Here is a 23,807-nt window from a genome sequence, read left to right as displayed (position 1 = left end):
AAAACCTAACTAATTACTGCTGGTAGTATTACAGTAACCGAGAGAAACCCAGAGTGAATAAGGAAACCTCACATCAATATGCTCAGCCACTGATACTTGGCTTTAGGGGGGCCAAAGGGTTGGAGAAAAGCACCTCATATTAGGCATTGTCGTTGCACAAAGCCTGAATGCCAGACTGATAGCATGCAAATATTAAAGTGTGACCATTAACATTTTGAGCTAATGAGTGCAGATTTATCTCAATCTTAGTCAAGCAGAGCTATGAAAGATGAACTGTGAGATACCAGCATGGGAAACTGTGGTCCTTTCCTCTTGCTTGAATACCATGCAATCCTTTAAAATGCTAGCTGTACCCATATAGAGCCAATGTTATTTGTCTCAGTTTTTGAACATATATTTGAATAAGATGACACAGTTCAAATTATTTCAGATAGAAAAATGGCATATTCTGTTCATTTTTGAGAATCCCAAGGCTCAGTCCTTAGAAAATCTTGACTCGAGTTCTATGATCTGTTTAAGTTACTGCCCAAGAAATCCACATGTGTCAGTATGGTGGCGTGTGGATAATGACTCATGAGGCAGGTGGACACTGTATGTGGAAAGTGGAGGAAAAAGAAGCAACCCACTATGTTTCTGCTGATGTGGTGATGTGCATTGGATTGATAATTAAAACCATCCTTGTGTTTAAGATACTAATAGCATTAGTTGAGCACTAACCTAGTTTCTGAAATGTGCCTTTCAAATGCTGTAAGGAGACTTGCTTGTTTCCAAGTGCCAAAATTCTTCAGGATATGTCTCAGAAAAAAGAGATGTGTGTCCTTCTTGGCATGCTTGATGAAAGGCACTTAGTTGTCCTTCCCCTGCAGTTACTCATCTCATTCTGCTGTGTTGTATTGTACAGCTGTTGTTCTGCCATGCTTGGTTGCACTAAGTGGAGTGTTTAAACAGACACTTATGCCTCTGAGTAAGTACAGGAATGTTTTCCATTTCTGACAAAAAGCAAAGCATGTACTGTAGGTCTGAGACAAGTGATAAGGAAGCGGTTTTCCCTGACTCTGCAGGTGTTGTATGAGTGCATCTTTGAGAGACTTACGTGCTGAAAAACATGCTAGTTTTTAGCTCCAAAATGCTGTTACATATTTCCCCATTGTATCATAAACCAAGTGAAACATGCAAACTTGAATAAAAGTTGTCTGTCCCCTACTGTGCATTTAACTTGTCAGTTGAGTCCAGTTTCTAAGGAAAAATGCCTAATCTGCCCAGTCTCATTTATGTGCCTTCTTTCATTTTAACTCCTACATCTCAGCTTTTTCATGGCTTGCCAAACAATGTCCCAGCCATTTCATGTTCAGCCATTGCATGTTGAGTGGCCTTCTTCTTTGGAAGGACTAATATGGTCTTGTAGCAACACCAACAACCATCCTCTCAAAAATGGACCTTGAAAGCAGGAAGTTAATTTGCTACTTGTTCTGATCAATGTTTAAAATGTTCCTTCTGTTTTTACACTTAACGTTTATTATAGAATATCCTGAGTCAGAAGTGACCCAAAATGATTGTGGAGTCCAATTCCTGGTCCTGTGCAGGACAGCCCCAAAATTCACTCTGTGTGCTCAGGAGCATTGAACAAATGATTCTTGAACTCTTTCAGGCTGGTGCTGTGACCACTTCCCTGGGGAGCTTGTTCCAGTGCCCAACCACCCTCTGGTGAAGAATCTTTCCTACATCCATCCCACACTTTCCCTAACACATCTTCATGTGTTCCATCAAGCCCTGTCACTGTTCAGCAGAGAAAGCAGGATCAGCACAGCAGGAAAACCTTGTCCCCATCATGAGTTGTCTGTCCATCCTCTTCCAGGGCCTCATGCCAGTTGTGTAAGGGCACTTGGGAAGGTGAGGCAGCCTGGGAGAGAACTTGCCTGTCACCACAAGCAGTAGTAGCCTGATTCCATTCTGTGTCTCCTAGGTCCCCTCCTTCTGCCAGAGGGCATTCTCTGAAATGATTTTTTTCTCATTATCTTTGGCAGGTGCTGATATCTGAGGTACCTTTAACGTCATGGATAGTGACATAAATGTTAACTGTCTTTGCAAGAGGGGGAAATAAAAAGAAAGACTCATGTTTCTGTGGTATTTTTAGCATCCATTGAGCTAAGGAGTTTTTTTCTTTCTTGAAATCCAGGATGCCAGAATTGTCTCTGCTTTCTGCTGGCAAAATTCTAGCATACTATATTTGAAATGGTCAAATACAGCATCTTTATTCTTTTCAGCTGTAGTGCACTTAACATGGGAACTGTACATGCACGAGTCCTTTCAGTGAGTTTTATGGAAGAACAATAAGAACACATTACATTGTGAATTTCACTACTTCTCTAATAGCATACCCCAGAGCAGAACACTAACAATGTTGCAGTTATATACTAGTGTTCTTTGAGGTGCCTTAAATCAAAGAGAGTGTTCACGAATTACCATCATCTTTTGGTGAAATGTATCTTGGCACAGCTTTTAGACTTTTGTCAGTGCTAACTGGATGCACCCTGCTGCTGTGAAATAAAACAGCTGTCTTAGAAAGCAGTGTTCTACCCTCTTCTCCTAAATGTTACTTTGGGTTGCTAAATATTTCACTTGGTGTATCCAAAACGGCAGTACTTATGAAGGCACGTGTTGGAAGCTGGGTCTGTAAACTTCTCTGAAATAGAGTGATAAAATGAAGAAAGCAGGTATTCAAAGCAGCAAAACTAATTAGAGATGCAGCTGAAGAAAGCATGTGCCTGATGGTGGCTTCTTACGTGCTGAAAAACATGCTGGTTTTTAGTCCCAAAATGATGGCTTCTTAGTAGCCTGAGGTTCTTACCAGAGCAGAATCTGAACAAAAGACAAGGGAGAGTGTTCTTGTGTCACCATCTTCACCATCTAAGGCTTTTTTTTTTTCTTGATTCGTAATATATTTTACCTCAGTGAAGACTTCAACTAGTTGCTTTCATATCTGTTTTCATCATACCAAGGAGGAGATACTGCTCTATTAATAAATATGTCCAGATTTTCTTGGTGGTTTAAGTAGTCTGAATTCAGTTTCTTATGATCTGACCTTTGTTTTAGGAAAAATAGCACTTTCTGTGATTGCACCAGTTTTCTTACACCTCCCACTGATATCCTTGATAGGTTCTGTAAGCTGATTTTCATTTCCCAGTGCAAGATTTTTCACATGCCTCCTCTGTGTTATCGTCTCATCCACTGCTGTTTCATTAAACTCTGCCAAATTCCCACTACCAGTGGCATTGCTTGATAATAGAAGTTTAGAAATCGTGCAGATTTTCGGAGAAAGTGTCTGTGGTTTCTTTCTTAGGCTAAGCTTGTCACCTACACTAGGAATCTGTTATTTTCCTATACTGCTTTCTTCCTGGTCTGTCCATTTTTAACTTGCAAAGTTAATTTTTGGTCTGAGAAGCCTTTGGTCATGATCTGGTGCACTCCCACCTGATTGGGCCAAAGCTCAGTACAGTGGAGCTTTTCAGTTTGTTTTGACCTTGCAGGAAAATTACTGCTCTGCTTCAAAAGAATAAACTATGCTCTCTTCCTTCTGGCTTCAGGCTTCCTTCCCTAGTTAATTTGTTGATGTTTTGTTGCTTGTCTCTTGTTTAGATCATTTCCATTTTGTGTTTTGTCAAGGGGCTATTAGAGTTTTGTTGCATGCTATGCCATAAATGTTTAAAGTGGTTTGGAAAGTGGTTTGTTTAGTGTCTCTTTTGATGTATGAAAGTGGTTCGACAGGTAGGTGTTTAGAATGGGGAGGCCAGTCTTAAAAGAGAGGCAAGAAAAACCCTGCTCCTACTGCTGTGTAACTGAATGCTGGGTGCTTCAGAAGACGTAAGTGATCTTAACCCTGGTTACTTAAGGAATTATCTATGGATGGATATGGTCAGCCCTAGCTTGTTTCTGGAGAAGGAGTCATAGATAGAGCTAAGATTGCATCTGACACTGCAATTTGTACAACTCTTAAAAAGAAGAGTTAAACGTTCATTGTGCCTTACAACTGCAGAACAGAACTGCACCCCCCAGCAGGCACACGTACCAGCTTGCTTTTGAAGAGGTGCTGGTTCAGGCTCCGAGTTCAGTACAACAGTTCTGTGCAAGTGCTGCTTCCGGCTTAAAATACCTAAAACTCAGGCCCTCTTTTTCATTAAATTCAATCAGTCTGCTGCATTCAGTAAAGCCTATGAAAGATTCATGTGAAAGATAACAACCTTAGAGAGCCCTCAGATTTCTGAGTTGCCCTACTGAGTTACATTTTGAGCCGCCAGTTTAGGTGCTTGAAATTCTTTCCTTTTCCTATTCAGTGCTGTTGTTAGAAGTTGCTTGAGGGAACACCTTATCAAAGGGGGCAGAATCAAATAGGCAGCAAAATGCTTGGCTTTTCTTTATAAACCTGATCTGCCTGTATGGCTTTCAGCCTGATGGAGATGCTCTAGATTTTCCTTTTACCTTTAAATTAGCTGCCACACATCTTAAAATATTTTTTGTGATGTTCAAGTATTAAAATGTTTACAAAGAAAACAAATGATTTTCCATTTATGTATAAATACCTGAATATTTTGTGTTCTTTTATTATGGCTGTGAAATTTTTAGCCCTTCATTAGCTGCACTGATGCTATTTACTTAATATAATACTAGTTGATGACATGGAAAATAGCTCTTTGGAAGAGGCTGGAAACAAGAATTATGCCAGCTTTCTGTTGATGAGAATATGTCTTGCCGTTATCAACATACTTGAAGAAGGATGTAATATGCTTTTAATATCTCCAGGCTCCACAGGGCTCAGGCTTTCCACTTAAACATGGGCAGGAAGTAGATTGTGCTGTTTGTTGATCTGGACACCAGTGCTAGAGACCTTGAATTTCTTGTATCTTGTTTCTCTTAATCTCCAAATTTTTCAGTGGAAAGGCTTTTTCGAGAGCAAAACCCTGGTATGAGTCACTGACAAAAGAGCTTCCACAAGAACTAGTTGATGCTGCCAAGCAAAAGTTGATGGTTTTGCAAACAACCATGGAGACTGCTGAAGCATTTCCAGTGCAATTTTTTGTAATTTTTCTGTAATTTTTCCAATGGCACTTGAAGCTATAAAGCCATGGTATTTTTGGTGTGCCTTAGTTCTAATGTTTGTCGGTTCATTTTTATCCTATTCTGCATTTCATGTCAGAGCAGGAGAGGTGGGGAAGTGTGAGGATTTAGGCGCATATCTACTTGCCAGCATCTAGAGACAGGAGTAGCCTGGACATAGCCTGAGAGATGTGCACTTCCATTGACACTATTTGGAAGTATGCTTTGTGTTAGTGAATAGAGAAGTCAGTCATTGCCCTGAAGCTAAGAGTTCAGCCTTTTGGCTTTAATTGCTTTCAATGTGAAAGGGAGTGTTGAGACTAGAAGCTTCCTCTGCTGATATCTTACTGTATTTTTATTGTAACTTTTCTGGAATGGATCTCAGATATTCTGTTGGTGATAATTCTTATGACCAATATGCAATTCAAAAAATATGTATTTTTAAATGGCTGTTTAAAGATCTTTGCCTGCACTTGTATTTTTGATTCCCAACATTAGCATTTCACAGTGCTGAAGGTTTTCCTTTTTCAGACTGTTCCTCAGACCTCTCTGGTTCTGCAGTTCCTGTCATGACACTTACTAAGGCATGAGATATGCACAATACCAAAATTCCCATTTACCTACAGTAATACTATTCTTCACTGTTCTCAAAGATCCTGAATTCATAAGGTATCCATTAAGCCAGAGACTTTAATAGGTAATCACTTGCAATTATTTTCTTGCCTTTGCCTTCAAAGTGGCTTAGCTGATCACTCTAAAATGCTGACTTCTGTAAATCTGTGTTAATATCCTGCCACAGAAGAATATTCTCTAGAGTGAGGAGAATAGAAGAGTGGAGGCAGGGCAGAAAAGCTGAAGCTGTCAAATGCGCTCGGATGCAGATTAGGGGAAGTGATGACTCTCTGAACCCGTTGGATATTTTTTTGTTTGTCAGATAATTTTAGAGAGTTTTTTTAGTTGCTTGGATATATCCTCAAGAGAGCTGTAGATAACTCTAGCCAAGGAAAGATACCATCTCTCTTTGTGTTTACTCTCTCAAATAAATGTGTAACACTGAGTAATTTGTTAATATGCCATACTCTGAAAGTGACTTGACATCAAAAGGGATGAGGCTTACATGGAATTTCCTAAAACAGTTTAAACTACATTATCTCTCTTACTGCAATTGTAAATTCAGCTCATTACATCTTAGAAAATAGTCTGGCTTTATAATATGTCTTTAGCATGGACAGGGTCTTATAATTGCTTTTCTCTGGCTTGTGGTATAACTTTTTCAGGGTGAACATAACCACCCTTGATGTTCTGCTTGATAGTGTATCATAAAGGACTACCTACTTCATAGTTCATGAGTTTTGGTACTGTGATGCTCTCAAATAAGACTTTTAATTTTGCCTTATCTTTGGCAGGACTGCATTATGATTTATGTGTTTCTAATCTGCATGAGATGGTTTCAAGTTGGTATGTGGCTGCCTTATCTCCAGAGATTGAGAAATTAATTGAGACCAAATTGTGGTTTGTCTTTTGAAGTTTGCCTGGACCAGCCTTTCTTTGGTGACATAGGGTGACATTTCGTGCTGTACTGTTCAGTCAGCTGGAGTATTCTGTCTCTGTACAGAGACGTACAGAGTTCATCTCATCATGGTGCATAGGAGGAAATAGTTATTGCTTGTTGTTTATCAGTGTCTACATTCCCTCTGGTTTACATCCACCTCTCTGAGCAGGATGTGGTGTAACACAGAGCTTTGTACTTCAAGTTCGTTAAAAGAAATTGTGACCTTTGAAAGTATTGTACTTACTTAAAAAGTAAAAACATTTCCTGTGGGCAGTGTGTCATGACTGCTGAGTGTAGGTAAATGCTCTGGAAATTTAGCATTCCTTTATTCTGACCTCAGACAGCTCCAGGTAGGTTCAAGTCTTGCCTTTGCTGAAACCGTCCAGTTCTGTCACTGATGCTGAGTTCTGTTTTCTTGCAGTTCAGGCTTCACTCATTTGAAGGTTCAACACTACAATTCTTGTTCTACAGCTGGAAGGTGTCAGGCTGGCTGTTTGGAGAGCTGCATGGTGGTCCATCAGTGGCTTCAGAATCTGTGACCTTAAATTTGGAAAGAACAGAAAAATTGGGATGTACAGGATGATGTAGTGAAAAACTAATCTAATTTGAATAAAGCGGAGTAAAATACTTTCAACAGGATTTATGAATAGATGTTAACTGGAGCTTGCACCAGAATGATAGAAGGCGATACCACAATCAGTTTTAAGAAAGACAGTTGCATAAAATGTAGTTATTAATCTTCACCCTGTTATGTATAGTTGCATTAAACTTATCTTTTGGGGTGCTCTTTTTTTATTTTGCAAACTGAAAAGCTGATGCTTTTGGGGATTAAGTTGCCTCAAGAAAGCACATATGCCTATGTTTGACTGGGAATTGGAGCTCTGTATCAACAGAGTGTATTACTTATGGAAGAAAATTACTCTTACGATATATATTCTAAATGTAGGTGGCTTACAGGCTGAAATCCAATTGAAGTAGATTGATTTTTGAAAGACTAGAGTAAAATCTATATAGGACGTGTCCTATTTAGCTGTTTGGAACATCACTTTAAATATAGCTTGTACTGCGGTTACTAAAACTCCATTTAATTCCTAGGCTCTCGGATGGTGGTCAAATACTGGATTACTGTTAAAATGCGAGAATAAATCCTGCCAGGCACAATTCCAAAGGATCTGCCAGGATATGTGAAGGCACACGCACATACGTGCAGGTGCACGTATGCAGCGCACTGGGCTGCTGGTGTTGGTGGCAGCAGCTTGGCATTGCTGAACTTGTGAAGAGTGGAAAAATGCCAAAGCAAGAATAGGCATGCTGATCCACAGAGCAGCAGGCAAAAGAGCTTACAGGCCTTTTACTCTCCGTGGAAGAGTTTCAAATGCATGTTTTCTCTTTTTAACATCAGAACTAAACTTTGAAAATTAAATGACTTTTGGGTTCATAATGCAAAGAAAAGAAAACTTGGGGGAGGAAGGAAAAAAGCTGCAATGCGTGTACTTCAGGGAATAAAGAAACAATATTTGTGTGTGAGCTACTTAATTATTGCTTTTAAAAACTATTTGAAAACCTTTAAAAGATGTGGTAGTAGAAAGTATGGATTAAACTGACTGCTGGAAAACTAGAAATGATGCAATTGAGGCCTTCTTGCGTGGTCCTACTCCTAAAGAAAAAAACCATGTGCCATGCATCTCACATCACTGAGATTCAACTCTTTTAAATTCAGGAATAAAATGCCAACATTTCCATTATTAAAGGAGATTAGTGTTCCTACACAGAGAAGAAAATGAAGAGGAAGTTTACACCTTTTCATACATATACACCTAGATTAAAACATGACAAAAAACTGACTGAGGCGTGAAGTTAGGTGTGCGTTAGCTGATTTAGTGATTCAAAAAGTTGAACACTGTGGAGACTTCTGCAGGTTGTAAACTTCAGGTTCTCCTGCATAGCAAAGACATTTTTTATGATTTTTGAAAATATTTGTTGCATTGTGGGTTGGGTTTTGGTGTTGAGTTGAATTTTGTTTGGCCTGTTTAGTTGGTTGTGGGTTTTTGCTGGATTGTGGGGAGGTTTTGGATGGGGTTTTGGTGGTGGTAGTGGGTTTTTTTGTTTTTTCTGTTGTCGAGGTTTTCTTCTTGTTGTTGGTTATTGGTGGGGGGGTTTGTTTGCTTTGGTTTCTTTTTTGTGTGTTTTGGGGTAATCTGCTGAATGACGGCAAAACCCAACTGCCAGGATATTTTCCTTGGTGCTTCTGGGATCCTGCTGTCTGCCAAGATACTCTTGGATGCTTATTAGTAGTTTCTATGGGGCATGTGTATAAGCATCATGATTTTCTTTGAAGGCAGCTCATCTTGGGTGTTAAGGCAAAAATTTATTCTAGCTAGATTTTAAAATGCATGATGTTAATTCTGGATTACACGCTTTTGGTTGATTTTGTTTGTTTGTTTGTTTTGGTGTTTGTTTTTTGTTGGTTTGTTTGGTTGGGGTTTTTTTAGGTTTTGTTTGTTTATTTGCTTTTTCTTTACTTACTAGATGTTCATTGTAAATGGCTTTTTTATATCTAAAGAGATCATAAAATCAGAAGAGTTTCTGAAGGGACCAATATTCAGGTGACATAAGTGGTGCAAAACATGTGCTGTAACACCTTAATCATCCCCCAAAACAGTGAAATTATTCTCCTTGCATACTAGTGGCATGTTTCATATCACCAAAATCATGTTTTGCAATATTTGTCTGTTTCTCAGTGCCCCTAAACTGGACACCAGTGTAAATTATATTCACTCACTTTAGTCAGAGAAAACAGAAGAGCTTACATCAGTCTTATCTCTCTGTATGATAGGAAAAGTGACCAGGTACCCTAGAGTACCTAACGTTACATAACAATTTACATAATTTAGTGTTCCAGAATTAGTCAACTCACATTATTGCCCAGTGAAAAGGAAAAAAAAAATAAAGGGAGAGAGATTTTATTTGGTATTGGTGTGTTCGTAAGTTTTGTCTAAAAAGACCAGCAAAGCTTTCCCTTTGAAAGATGCTCTGAGACAGCTCAAAAACCTGGTTTACCCTAGAGTTGTTTGTTGATCACTAAAATGTACATAAGTGGGTGACTCTTAGAAGAAATCACGTTTGCAATTCCAGTTGCCAGCTCTACAAGCTCCCTGTGTTCAGAGAGTCAAGCTGAATCTTTTCCCACACTGGTACAGTAAGCTTTCAGGCTTTCCCTGAACAATCCCTTTGCTTCAGCTCACTGGAATTCAGTAAATAATTTGGTCATGCCCAAGAAGGAATAGAATTCAGCTTAGATTCTTAGCAATGTTGGCTCTGCAGGCATTGCAGGGGTGAGCATTACTGACAAATTATTTTTTATGACCAAACATAGCAGATACTTATTTTTATAGTGCATAAGACAAGAAATACTGTAGGAGGCACTGACTGTGGTATGGTGTGTGCTTTTACTATTATCCCAGATAAACAGCCAGATCTAAGTTTTGTATTGTAGTTTTATATAGTTTATGTAGTTTAGTTTCTTTAAAAGAAAATTACCTATAACTATAAAATTTCTGAACATAGAAAGAGTGGCCTGAAAGTAAAACTGGTTGGGAAACAATTGGGAAGGGCAGAAAAGTTTGAATTTCTCATTATTTTTATGTAGTAATCCCTAAGAGGGTATTTTGAGTGTCATGGTAATGCTGAATCCTGATATTTTGGGGTGTTTTTAGCTTTGCAGCTGGAAAATAAACACCTTTGTGGTGTTCTTAGTGGAGAATGTTTTCCCTTGAGCTTTGACAAATATTGGATTCATAAGTTGTACTCAAAATATATTTGCATTTCCAGTATGCATTAAAATGAACTTCAGAGCTTAAGAAATTGCTTTAAATTGTCTGTAATGATGTTACAGAGAAAACCAGAATCACTTCTTGTCCTGAATTATTTTGATGTAGTATACATCTCTCCATAATCTAAAACCATGTGTCGATGTCTGTACGTGACAGCAATTGTAGGTGGCTGCTCTAATGCCTCTGTTTAAGGATATTGGCAGACCTTTGAGGAAACCTGGAGAGATAGTGAAGCAACGTTAAGGCATAGAAACTGTGCAGGAAATATGGGAAGAAAATTAAATTCTTGGAAATTCTGTGTCTTGATCATGGAATCGTGTTTCTGGGTGGTACAGCATGATGACAGTGTGGCATAGGGAACTCCTATGCCTAATAATTGGATATGATCGAGGTTTAGTAGTTGCCATGCTGCCAACCCAGTAGTTTGAAACTTTTTTTTTTAAATTGGCATAGGTGCCATAGTCCACTGAAAACCTGTGTGTTAGTACCTGACCTGTTTCAGGTTATGAAACACAGAGTGGTGGTAGTAATATTTTAGCTTAGTTGTTGGTGTTTTTCTTTAATTTAGGAACAATGTCTATCTTCTTACGAAAAATTGTATTCACTTCTGTATTCATAGCTCTAGTTTTTAGGAAGATGGAGTTATGTCCTGTATTTTTAGATATCACATGGTTCCATTTGCTGAAGAGTAAAATAAAAAATAGGTACTATAAATAATCTACACTTATTATTATGCAGCCAGTTTAGAAATTCCCAGCCTGCAGCTCTTCAGAAAATGTGATTTTGCTGTGTATGTTTGTCTTTGTACTCCTCATTCTGACTTTAACTGTAAATCTGTAGCCAAAAGCTAATGTTGGATGTGTCTTGGTTTTGGTAGAGGCTGACTACACTAGCAGAACTGGGAAGCAGTTGCCCTGAAGTTGCCAATAATACATGAACCTGGAGGAATCTTAAATATCTTAATGGTGCTCAGTGCTGCAATACCAAAACTTCCTGTTCAGCTTTCAGAGAACCATGCTTTCCTATTCTTTTTGTCATAAGAATCTCCAATATTTGGTTTTATTCTGGCAAGATCACTAGATCTGACACACTGAGAAAACGGCACTGTATGTTTTCTGGATTTCTACAGTGGATCCAGCTTCAGAATTGCCAGTATTAGGCTGAAGGAATTGTATGTAATGGTACCAAAAATTATGCAAGTAGGAGACATAGACAATAACAGAAAATCTGCTTTTGCAGGAATAAATTTATCATGGATAACTTGGTGCAGAAGACCTGCAAGATAAGGAAGGATAGGCTTGCCACAGAAACGGATTAGTAAGTGGGAAGGTTCTCCTGAACAGTATGAACAGCCAACACTAGAAATGATGGTGTGATGTTGTTGATACTACTTGTGAGTCTAGCAGCAAATTATGACTAGTGAATGCACCTGACTTTACAAAGTTTCTGTAGTGCAGCTAGTGGAAGAATAAGAAGCTATTTCTGCTACTGCTCCTAAATACATTTTTCGAACAACACGGAATTTAGAGGAGTAGATGGGACAAAGAAGTTAGTAATATGGGGTACTTCTTTACTTGATGAAATAGAAATAGTAATGATAGTTTACACTCAAGACCTCTGGAATTATGGCATGCCTCAACAAGACTACACAAAAGGGTCTCTACATGCTTGGAACTGGTGTTTTCCTTTTGATGAGATTCTGGACCAGACAGTAGAGATTCTTTTGTTTTTCCAAGGAAAGCAGGACACTTCTTGAAAGGCCTTCCTTTTTATGTTCCTTATTGTAATAAAATATGTAGGCTTTCAGTACTTGACTAGTTTTCCTGCACTATGGCCTTTTGTTTTTGCTGTCTGTCTTTTGAACCTACAGATTTTCAATGGCACACCATGTTGCTCCTCCTTTGCTGCCATGCTTCAGTTGGAACTTGTTAATTAGTTCCTAAACAACTTCCCTTCTGTTGTTTGTGGTATTTGCTACATGTCAGGCTTAGGCTTTTGTGTTGCTGCTCTGTGTCCATGATATTCTGAATATGTCAAAAGCTGAGCAGAAAGCTAATTTAACTCTAAGCACAGCTGCTGGTTTGAACATTCCTTAAGACTTAGTGGTAGACTACTTTCCCAGAGATGCCGCTAGCCATGCTCTGTGGGCTTGATGCGTAAGAATCTCTAAAATACCTACTGGGCCATCCCTTGCTAAATTGTCTTGGCTGCTGGCTGTATTGTCTTTTTATAATTTTGTGTATAGTGTCACCATTTCTACATCCACTAGTGAGATCACTTTTCAAATATGTAATTATTTTTTGTGGTGTGGGAGGAACATGGGAGGCTGTTCCTGCTTTCCTTGTGTAGGTTCTAACTCCTTTTTTCTTTAGTGCCTCAAGCACAAGCAAAGACAGACCGTCACATTATAATGTATTTTGGGATTTTTAACAAAAATTTTACAATTTTTTTACAAAGTGATTTGCCTAAAATGAACTGGATGAACAGACTGACAGTCAAATTTGGGACCTTTGCAAAAGTCTTCACAGGCGTAAGAAATTAAATGGCCACTGAAGGAAATTTGTGATTCCATGCTTACGAATTCTTCACTCCTACTGCAAATCAGGGTATCCAAGGCCATGTACAGCACTCATGCTGAGGACGTAACTGCTCAGTATGCCTTTGGAGCAGCAGGGACAACCCCGAGACAATGCTGAGGTCACTCAGGTGACAGAGAACTTAGCAAGGAAACACCAATGGGAAGATCTCTAGAAAGGTCAGCCGCCAGAAGTTCAAAACTGTCTCTCACAGACTGAGACACACAAAGCTGTAGTGGGATTACTTCCCTTAAAAAGAGATTTGTACAAAAAAAAAAAGGTATCTACACTTAGAGCAAGTTCATTTTGATAAAACTTTACTGAGAAGTGGTACAGTTTATCATTAGAGAACCAGGAAAATATTTAGGCATTTTGTTGCATAGATATATATCAACAAGAAGCTGCTGCTGTCTGGGCAAAGTAATACCAAGTTTCTAAGATGATACTCACAGAGGTGTGGAAAAACTCATTAATTCACTGTGTGTGTGTTTGTTGATTCCTGAGGATATTACTATTAAATGTTGTGGCTTTGTTTTTGCCTGCAGCAAAAGTACTAGATCTTCCACTCGTTAATCCTACTGCTAAAAAATAAACAGTGCCATAACTCACAGAAATCCATTGCCTCCCAGTAAGGGAATTACAATGAGTTGCATGAAGAGATTTTCTGAAAATACCACATGGATGCTGATTTATTGTCATAGTTAAAGGTGAATCACAATGTGCAGGCTTGTGAGAACATACAGCAGTACCTTTAGGGGTATTACCTTCAGTGCAATGGATGCTTTAACTGGTCCAGAGAAAGTGTTAGGCTTATTAAGGGATTGGTTTTGTATGGTGAGTGTGAGCATCGTGTGTCTGACAGGGGCTATTACATGTTTGGAGGTGATATTTCAGGTAGTTTTTTGTTCTTTTGCTGTTCTGCACTGGAATTTGGTATGTGCATATTATTCCAATGTAGAAGATTATGCAGAGTGTACAAAGGAATACAGAAGGCTTGCATATAATGTACCTTATGCAACATGTGTGCCTCCATCAAGATGCAAGTGTGTTCAGACCCCTGCACACACAGGACATAGCAAACCTCTTTCTCTTAGTCAGCTAGCTCTAGGAAGCCGTATTACAGCATGGAAGATATTTTTTAAAGAAAACTGTTTCGATACTGAGTGTTCTTAAGCGCATCCAAAGCTTTTGTTTGTGTTGTATCTGGGGCAAAAGAGACATTCATTTGGCTGAGCAGGAGGGGCTACATGTTGTAATCCTGCCAATGTCCTCTAGAAAACTACAGCTCTCATCATGCCAGATGATCCTTGAAGTATTTCCTGTGTCCTGTTGGGGAAGGTCAGTAAATGAAAGGAAAGAAAGCTCAACATGTTACAGGTCGTGGCATGTTCTTAGCAAAACGTTGAGACTTGATTTTTGTAAGAAGCTGTTAGAAGTTTCCAGAAAGTTTGTACTGTGGTGAGTCCTTGTATCATTTGTTTAACCTCTGTTTTATGTTATTAGCATTTTTGGTTACTGGGGAGAATATACAGGAAAGTCAGTTGCAGCCTGCTCTTCATCACCATCTGAAGCTAGAGGCTTGTAAAGTAGTCTAGATGACAAGACATCTCTGGATGCCATCTGGTGCAGTGCAGCTGCTCAAAACAGAACCAGGTAGACTTGACTTTTGCAGGATCAGGATCAGTTGTGTTCTGGGGATCTCAAAGGATGGACATTCAAATTCACTGGGTCCAGTGTTTGACCAGCTACATAAGTGTTTATTGTATTTACATGTTTAATCAGCGTTTTCTGTATTTTAACTGTGGGCTGTGGCTTCTCAACCTGCCACTGTGCACCTTCAAGGCTGTCTGTCTTCTGTTCCCTCCTGTATAGGTAGTGGAAGACCATTAGGGCCACAAGGAGATGTCTCTTTTCTTATGGGTGAACAAACACACTATTTCAGTATCTCTGCCTATGTTCTATACAGCACTTTTGGTCCCTTATCTGTGTCCTAGATCTGGATTGACCCTGAAGTTTCAGTGATTAACTTTATTTTCATCTGTACAGGCTGGTAACAAGCACTTGATCCTAGCAATAGCTAAACTGTTGGATGTTACTCAGCTGGGCAGCTGCAAGGATAGACTTAATATGTTAATGTTCTGATTTTTGCTGAGAAACTAAATCTGGTGTCACAGACAAGCGTGTCTACAAAGGCTGGAAAGGGACTTTTTGCAAGGGCAGGTTGTGGTAGGACAAGGGGGAATGGCTTTTAACTGAAAGAAGGTAGAATTAGGTTGGATATTAAGAAGAAATTATTTACTGTGAGGATAGTGAGGCACTGAAACAAGTTGCACAGGGGAGTTATTGCTGCCACATCCTTAGCAGGCGCTTGGAGCACTTGGACTTTTGGTGTGGTTGGAAGGTCTTGAGAAGAAGTTGGAACTTTGTGGGGCAGAGGATGGTCTTTAAGGTCTCTTCCTATCCAGACTATTCTCTTAGTATGATTTGTTGCTTTTATCATGCTCTACTGTCCTTTAATTGACTACCTGGTTATCTACAGACTTCACAGTCTAAAGACATTAAAGCAGTATAGTTACTGTAGTAGAAAACTAGTGTGATTCTTTTAGATTACTGGTGTTTTTTAATACCTTTTTAAAAAATAATGTTAAAGAGACAATAGTAATAAAAATAAAATTACTAGAAGGATAAGTAAGTTAGTGGACAAAATGACAGCCAAGTTATAAGTTGCAAATGTAATCTTAAAATTTTACTAATGTGTATTTTGAAAAGGACAGTGCTTTCTAGCTAATGCCAAGGAATAGATTCAGATTTACTATGTAACTTAAAGGTGGTTTAAGCATCTGGAATGGAACAAGTTCCCTTTCATGTGTGAGCTAAACAAATTTCTTGAAAGACGTATTGTCTTCCAGAGTCATTTGACCTCATCTGGCAATTTTTTCTTGTTTATTTAGAAAACATAGGCTACAATTGCCAGTTTTGTCATATGATGACTCACATCATCATAATATCATGGAATATTGTGTAAACAAATCAAAAAGCTTATACTTCAGAAGATAGAAGGTGGTGAATTTGCTGAAAAAAATGAGCTGTTTGTGATAATATACAATCCAGTTTGAGGTATAAAGTTATGAAATAGATTAAATTGATCAAAGGTTGAAACTTAAAATCAATCTAGAAAATTTGGTGATGTCACCTCTGCTGACATTTTAGATTCTTTTATTTTCCCCTCAATTTTGCTTTTTTCTATACATGAATGGAACTGATAGTTGTTTTGCTGAGGAGCTCAGACAATCAGATTTCATCATTTTTTTTCTGCTCGATTCAGTCAGCACATGCCAAGGGATTTTGCTGTAAAAGCTAAATCCAGTATATACTTGATAATCAGCTTATTAGATGCTAGTTGTAACAGGTCACATTATTAAAAAACTTAGCTCTTTTCAGTCCTTAGTCTCAATTTGCTAACTCCTTCAGCTAGAGAAATCATGAGGCATCATGAATTGTTCAAAACTTAATGAAAGCTGAGTGTTCTGGAAACCTGCTACTTACCTCTGTTGCTTAAGAGCTGGCATGAAAGCCTGTGCCAGTTTTTTCCTGCTTCTGTTCTGATGAAGCCATAGTTTGCAAGACCCTTAATCTGTTGGGAGTCTTTAAACAACCTGATAAAAACTGCCCAAGTAGTAGACTTGGGAAAAATGCAGTTTAGTGAGTGTCCAGCTTTGGTACCTTGTAGTTGATGGAGATCACAGCATTGGTCAGAACATCATTATGCTGGTCTTAGATACCTGATGTTACTGCTTTAGAACAAATCTGTCACTGAAATTCAGTGGTTTGGAGGCAGTGTCTAGCATTTCAGTTTATCTTGCACATTACCTTAGTTGTGCATCTCTTTGTTTCTTCTGTGTGGGAGATGTTTTGACGTGAGGCATTTGAAACTCATGGGTCTACTCTTGCTTATTCAGAGAGTATGTGGGCTCCTACACTTCGAATGGTCATTGTCACTTTATGGTTCAAAAACTGAATTAAACACTGAAATGTTAAACATATGCTAGTGCTGACTAGAATTTTAATATTACTTTGTATAGTGTCTCTTTCATCAACTTTTGTATAGTACTTGGAGATTGTACAAATGATGGATTCTGCAATGTAACTGCACAGATTTAAAACAGCTGAAAAAATGAGAATACCACAATATTCGAGGAAATGTATAGGGATTTTGCAACCTTTCTTCTTGAAAAATATCACACTGACTTTATGAGGATCCTATATATCCAGCCGTTGGTTTCACAGTGTTAGTCTGCTACTGAGTGATTTAGTTGTTTTTAACATACATGTTTTTCATTGTTTTTAACGTGAATCTATAGGTTCCTAATTAGAGTGGAAAGTATGGAGAAATGTATCTTAAGCACACCATGCACAAAAACAAATAGGATACCCTTGCCCCTACATCCCCCTTATGTAGAGTTTGATGTGAGACACTACAGCCTTTGTAGGCAATTTTGATGGGTCAGTATTGAGAACACAGAAACATTACTCAGACCACAGCTTGTCTTGAGACACATTCAGACGTTCTGTGCACAAGACTATTTTGGAAGTAGAACAGCATGTGTGTGGGAGGACAGAAACTACCTCTGCAGGGTGATCTGATGCTTCCTATTCTGAGCGAGTACCTAGCCCTTCCTGTGTGTAATCATCTGGAGGGTCAGATGGGTGCCACAGCAGTGTGAATCTTGCTGCGGGTATCTTTTCAGAACAGATACAAAAAGTATGAAAGGTCAAAGAACGAATACAAAGTGAAGGATTTCAGTTTCTCCTCTAATCATCCAAATCTTCCATCCTGAAACAGTTCACTATCTTGATTTTGATTAAATCAAAAAATCTTCTCTTAGATTTCTGTCTTGGAATTTTTTTTTTATCTTTGGCCTGCACTGCTTTTGAAGTTTCAGGTGAGATTTTGAATACAAAGCTAGCAAATGGCTCTGTTTCAACAGTGCTATTGTTGAAATGTCACTTCCTCCTCAGGGAGGAGGTAGGAAACGCCTATCTTGATTGGTAAAAAGAACCCAAAGTAAATTTGTTGGTTAAGAGTTTGCTTTTTTGCATTGGGTAATCCTGAAATCAGCACTAGAGTAAGCGGTAACAGAAGTTCTCCAAAATGGCTTGTTGTTTGAGGGTTATTTCTGAAACATCAAACACAAAAGTTGTGAGACCCTCTGATAGTTCCTATTTAACTTTTTTAAAAAATCCATATTATCAGTGTCTCGACAGTGCACCCATATTGTGTGCAAACAGAATACAGTGAAAACAAATACAGCAGGTAGATACAGAGGAAAACCAGGAGCATGTTCCTCCTTTACATTTGCCCTATCGTAAGAATAGCAGTTGTGTTGGCTCTACTGGGATTTATTTTGCTTTAGGAGAGTTTGGGATTTGGAATGGTTTAGTATGGAAAGATGTATTAGCACTAGATCTAGTGTTAAAAGAGTTAGATGTTGTGATTAAAAGTTATTATGTTTCATTATGTTCTAAATACCATACTGTTACTTAAAAGTCAAGCTTGTGAAAAAGTATCAGAGAATTAATTGTTTCTTGGTGTATTTGATGCCATTGTAATGACTGACAGTCAGAATTAACCCTCGTGCTGTGGAGACAAGTGTTTGAAGCTGTGCAACTTTCTAGTGTTTATGAATGCATAGTCATCTTTTTGCTTTTAAAAAAGAAAACTTTTTGGAGGCAATAAAATGTTTGTTCTCTGACCACAGAAACCCATTTTGCAAAGCAACTCTTTATACCGTGTAGATGGATCATTTTGTTCTCTGCTCACCAGGGAGAGTTTCTGTGTAGGGCGTTAGCAAGTGAATTTATTAAATCTTGAATAAGGCTTTGGAGAGGAATTAAATGTTCTTTAGTTAGCATTTGCCAAGAGAGATAAGCCTGTTTTATGACAGTATTAATTTAAGGAAAGGGGAAAACTATTTTTTTGGCTTGGCAAGGTTGCTGAGCTTGGCAGCCAACAGTAGGCATTGCTGACTCCATGAAGGCAAGCCTAGCAGGTGAATGGGGCCCACTGATGTTCCTGCCATAACCCACTCAGATGTGGAGTGTTATTAATAGCTTGATCTACACAATCTGCACTTCTTTTAATTTTATGATTTTAATAGTCTGAAATTAAAGAAATTGATACAAGACTGGGAAATTTAACTTGGAAGCTGATATTTTTACTCTGTATCCATTGAGATGCCAAAGCATGGTACAGCTTTTTTTTTTTTTCCCTCATTATGTATCATGCCAAAATAATACGTCATGAAAAGTTATTGTGCCATGAAGAATAAGCAGAAATTGTGACAAATTGAACAAAAATTCCTCTTCTACAGATAGTTAAAACAAAAGACAAGACAATCTTGAGAAAAAAAATGGATATGGTTGGAAATAAATCATACAAAATCGGACTAGATAGATCAGCATGTTATTTCCTTTCTAATTTATTGTACTGTGCCTTACACTTTTGGGAAACAGGTAAATGTGGAATGACAGAAAACATACCTTTAGATGCATGATATATTAATATAACTTAAATAATGCGTAAATATGGTATGTGCAGTGTATTTTTACTGCATATGAAATAAGACAAAACTGTACATATGAAGCAGTAACTAAAGATTACCCTCATAACATCTGGGTAAATGCTAAAAAGTTGGCAATAGGAAAGTTATCCTTCCCTTGTGATAACTTGATGATATTAGCAAGTATTAATAAAGAAAAAGTTCTCCTTAATAGAAACATAACTGTGTCTGTCTTAGTTTTAGAGAAGAACGATTAGAACAAGGATTTACTACTTGTGACTTATATCCCAAATTTTGTTATTCTGAATGTGAGGTGCAAAGATGCAGCCTGTCCCTGCCACTGAATTGTTGTTCATGTAGATGTTGAGGACAGTAGGTATTCTGTTGCCTAGTTTCTTACGGTTTACTTTACTGAGATCCTAAGATATAAAAAGCCAGGACATCATACAGTGGATAAAGAACATTTCTGTGTGGAAAAAGAGAGTTGTCACTTTTTCTTGTATTGTAAAGTGGGATAAAGTAAATGAATAAGCAATAGGAGAAACCTGCCATATGTGTGAATTTTAATAACGAAGCATTGTTTTCAGAGATTTTGAATTCACAACATTGCAATAATATATCATCCCCTCTGAATTTCTTCAGTTTCCACCATGCATTTCTTTATGCTTTAGTGCACATTCCTCATCTGCACCTGCAGTACCACTTTCATCTGAGGGCAGCCTGCTGCAGGTAAAATCCATGCAGACTTTTCTGTTGTAGGGTCCTGTGCAAATGCTGTGTGTCACATTTCACTTATACTTGGATTTCTTATATTTTTTTAGCAGCCGTCTCAAAATATCTGGTGTAGAAATTGGCACAGTATGCTCTTCTGGAGCTTAATGGATTCTTTTGCTTTTCATACCTAGCAAACATAGGCTGGCACTTGACTTTGAAATATCTTTGTATGAGACTTCATACAAAGGTAGACCTCACTTGCAACTTGAACTTCTAGCAGAAAAATAATTGTCAGCCTCCCAAGATCTAAGTGATATCAGTTAATATTTTTTTTATATGTTTGGGGCCTTGATGTTGCTCTGCATCTCTTAAACTTTTTTTTTTTTTTTTGGGGCGGGGGGGGAGGACCTCTCGGGAGGAGCAGAGAGGGGTACTGCGGAAAGGAGAAAATATTCCAAAACTTGTGTTTTTCATACAGGCAGAGAGCTTGCCTAATTCAGAATTGCTGCCGTCACTTATGAAAGGGCTTGAGCTAAAGAAGTGCAGCCTGCCCTCTGGAAAAAAATCTGTAGATAGTGAAAAAAGATCACTTCTTCTCTGAAAGCCAAAAATACAGGGGAGTAAAAAGGAAAGTTTTTGTATTTCTGGACCCATCAGTGGCAATTGTGTGTTTAAAGAAATAAATTACAGTTTTGAAGTTCTTGCAACAAGTAGTCTTTGGAACTATGAAAAACAGCATTTCAATGAAATGTTTATAGCTTTGCTGAAGGGTAGGTTAACTACATGGAATGATTAGTTTGCCTTTTTAGTCAAAAGTTTAAAATTGTTTGAAGTTTCAAGAAACTTGCAGGGTTAAAATATTTTGTGTGATGCAACTATTGGAGGCCATCTTATTTCTCATCTGGTATTTGAAAGGAAATGCTACCATGTGGGTGCAAAGCGTCACTCGCAGGTTAAGAATAGAAAAGATCAATTTTTAGTTCATTTCTATGGTAACTGAAATGTGATCCAATTTCACTGCATCTAGTGCACATTCAAAGCAAGGCTTCTTAGGTGGGTCTTCAGACTACTTCCATTCCTCTCAAGACATTTAACACACAAGCCTGCTTCTGCTTCAGTTGCAAGATCAGTTCTTCTTTTCATGATGTAAGGATTGCCCATTACGTATTCTTCAGTTTTTGTCAAGGGAACAAACTGAGGAAAATTATTACCATTAAATTATGGTACTTCATATTGCACTTCTAGGATCCTTTTACAGGTCTTTTCCTCTCATCTCATCGTTGTTGTGCATCTCTTTGTCACCCCTTGGCCTCCTAGTAAAAGGTGAAGTGCTTTGGCACAAGGCAAAAGGGAAAAATACTTAAATAGATTTTAAACTTTTTTTGTCCATTGATACGGAATGTTTTAGTAACTTGACCTAAACTGCCAACAAAGATAACAGTCAAGTTAGGTAATCATAATATGAACCTACTTCTATTTCCCTCCTGCTAGGAAAAAAACCACAAGGAACTCAAACAGAAGACACAGGAGTCATGTTAGGCTGACGTGGTTGGGGCATTTACTTGTCGTGTCAGAAACATCTTGAAAACAAAGTTTTAGATGATACAAATACTCAGGGTTGTGTGTATATGTTGAAGTTTTTTGCACTAGTGTCATAAACATTAATTTGTTTTATAGATGACCTTTAGTCACATTTCATTACTACTTATTACTAGATTAGTGGTGTGTAAATGTATTCTAAGTGTAATTATTTATTGTATGATATCAAGCAGTTTGAGGTATGGGTGAAGCCTAGTGGGATTAAATATTGCTGAGCCCTGTCAGCATTTTTTATTTCCTTCTAACACAAAGTATATTTTATGTCTTCCCCCCCGAAAGTCATGGTGATTAACTCAGCTGATCAGCCACAGCTTCTGTGGCCCTGGAGAAGACAGGGGCCACTTCCCAAGCACAGTACTTTCAGTGCCAAGAACACAAAATCAGTTCTTCACCACAACGAGTCAGTCACATAAAAAGGCTTGTGAGCTGCACAAGGAGAGAGCATGGAAAGCCACAGATGGTAGAGGGAAATGACAATAACTACGTTTAATTTCTTCCGAAGGAGGAGGTGAATGTACTGCTTCTCAGCTTCTTTCAAAATCAATTTACTGAGAAAAACCAATCTTGTGTTAATTCTTACTGTATAAAACATTGTTATGCATGTATTCTTACAGATACATGACCTCAGAAAATACAACTTCAAAACAAAATCCTGGAAAAGCTAATATTTATGATGTCTTCTGTAAAAGCTTTGTAACCTTTCCAGACATGTTCCTCTACTGCTTTCTCTTGTATTACATTCCTCATAAAGAGGTGGATTTTTTACAGTGCCCCCCATGTCCCTTTACACATTCTAATTGGTCATTTTGGTTCTGGCTGAGACCATGTCTACAGGAACAGCACGTTCTAGTAGGTTCAGCTGTATAGGACAGCAGAATAGTTGCTGCTGGGGAGTCACGATGTGCAGTAGATGTCTTGTGATCTGCTCCAGCCTGACTCACCTGGTTCATTGGCCTCAGTATCTGTTAGCAATGGGAGGACATCAGTTAGTTTTCCAGTTCAGCTACATCCAAAAAAACATCTAATTTGTGCACTCCAAGGTTAGTCTGAAGTTAAAATTGAATCATAATAAGTGAGAACTGATGAAACTGCTTCAGAAGCATTTTCAGGATCCAAGCTAAAACAGCAATGGAAATGCAAGCTGGGTACTCCTGCAGAAAAAAAAAAAAGTAAATAAATTTATTTGCTTTCACAGTGAACTGTTTTAGTTTAGCACTGCATTTAAATACTGTTCCATAGCTTCATGGAGCTCACATCAGTGGGCACATGTCAGGGGGTAACAGGCTGATGGCCTCTGATAAGGAACTCACTTAACATAAGAGAAGTGGTTTGGTGGCAGTGCAGTTTAACTAGTGGTTACTGGTTGACTAGCTGACAATTAGTGGAGAATCATTTACAGTCATTCACAAGGTCCAGCACTTTGTTACTTGCATGCCAGTGATCTTAGCAACAAGTTAAGGAGTAAAATAAGTTACTTTGCACAAAAAAGAAGTTAAATTGTCATAAAAACTCATAAACATGATAAGAAAAATCTAAAATGTTTGGGTGTGTCTACATCTTCTCTGCATCAAAACTCTACTGAAATGAAGAAGTTACGAATGTATTATTTAGATACATAAATTTGGCTGCTATTTCTTTAAAAGAGGGAGAGGGGCAACTACTCTAGACATGACACAATTTTAAGTGTTTGAATTATTTTTCATATTTTTCAGTGTATTTTCATACATCTGCCTAGATCATCATTCTGTGTCAACATCACAGCATATTGCAGTATGGGATGAGTAAATACAACTTCTTTTACATCTGGAATACTTTATTTGATCGATTGCTTTTGAAAATTCTTTGGAATTAGAGAATTCACTAGTAGTTATAGCGTAAATCA

The 23,807-nt window shown here is 38.1% G+C and overlaps 1 protein-coding gene across 1 annotated transcript in view; it reads left to right on the top strand.

Annotated features, from left to right (window-relative positions):
- The window catches only part of CDC42SE2 (CDC42 small effector 2), an 81,656-nt gene that overhangs the window by 49,540 nt on the left and 8,309 nt on the right, over positions 1–23,807 (top strand). The gene's annotated exons all lie outside the window — the stretch shown is intronic.

Source organism: Prinia subflava, chromosome Z, assembly GCF_021018805.1.
Source record: "Prinia subflava isolate CZ2003 ecotype Zambia chromosome Z, Cam_Psub_1.2, whole genome shotgun sequence".
Lineage (NCBI taxonomy): Eukaryota > Metazoa > Chordata > Aves > Passeriformes > Cisticolidae > Prinia > Prinia subflava.
Note: the sequence above shows the minus strand (reverse complement) of the source record. Positions and strands in the feature narration are given on the sequence as shown.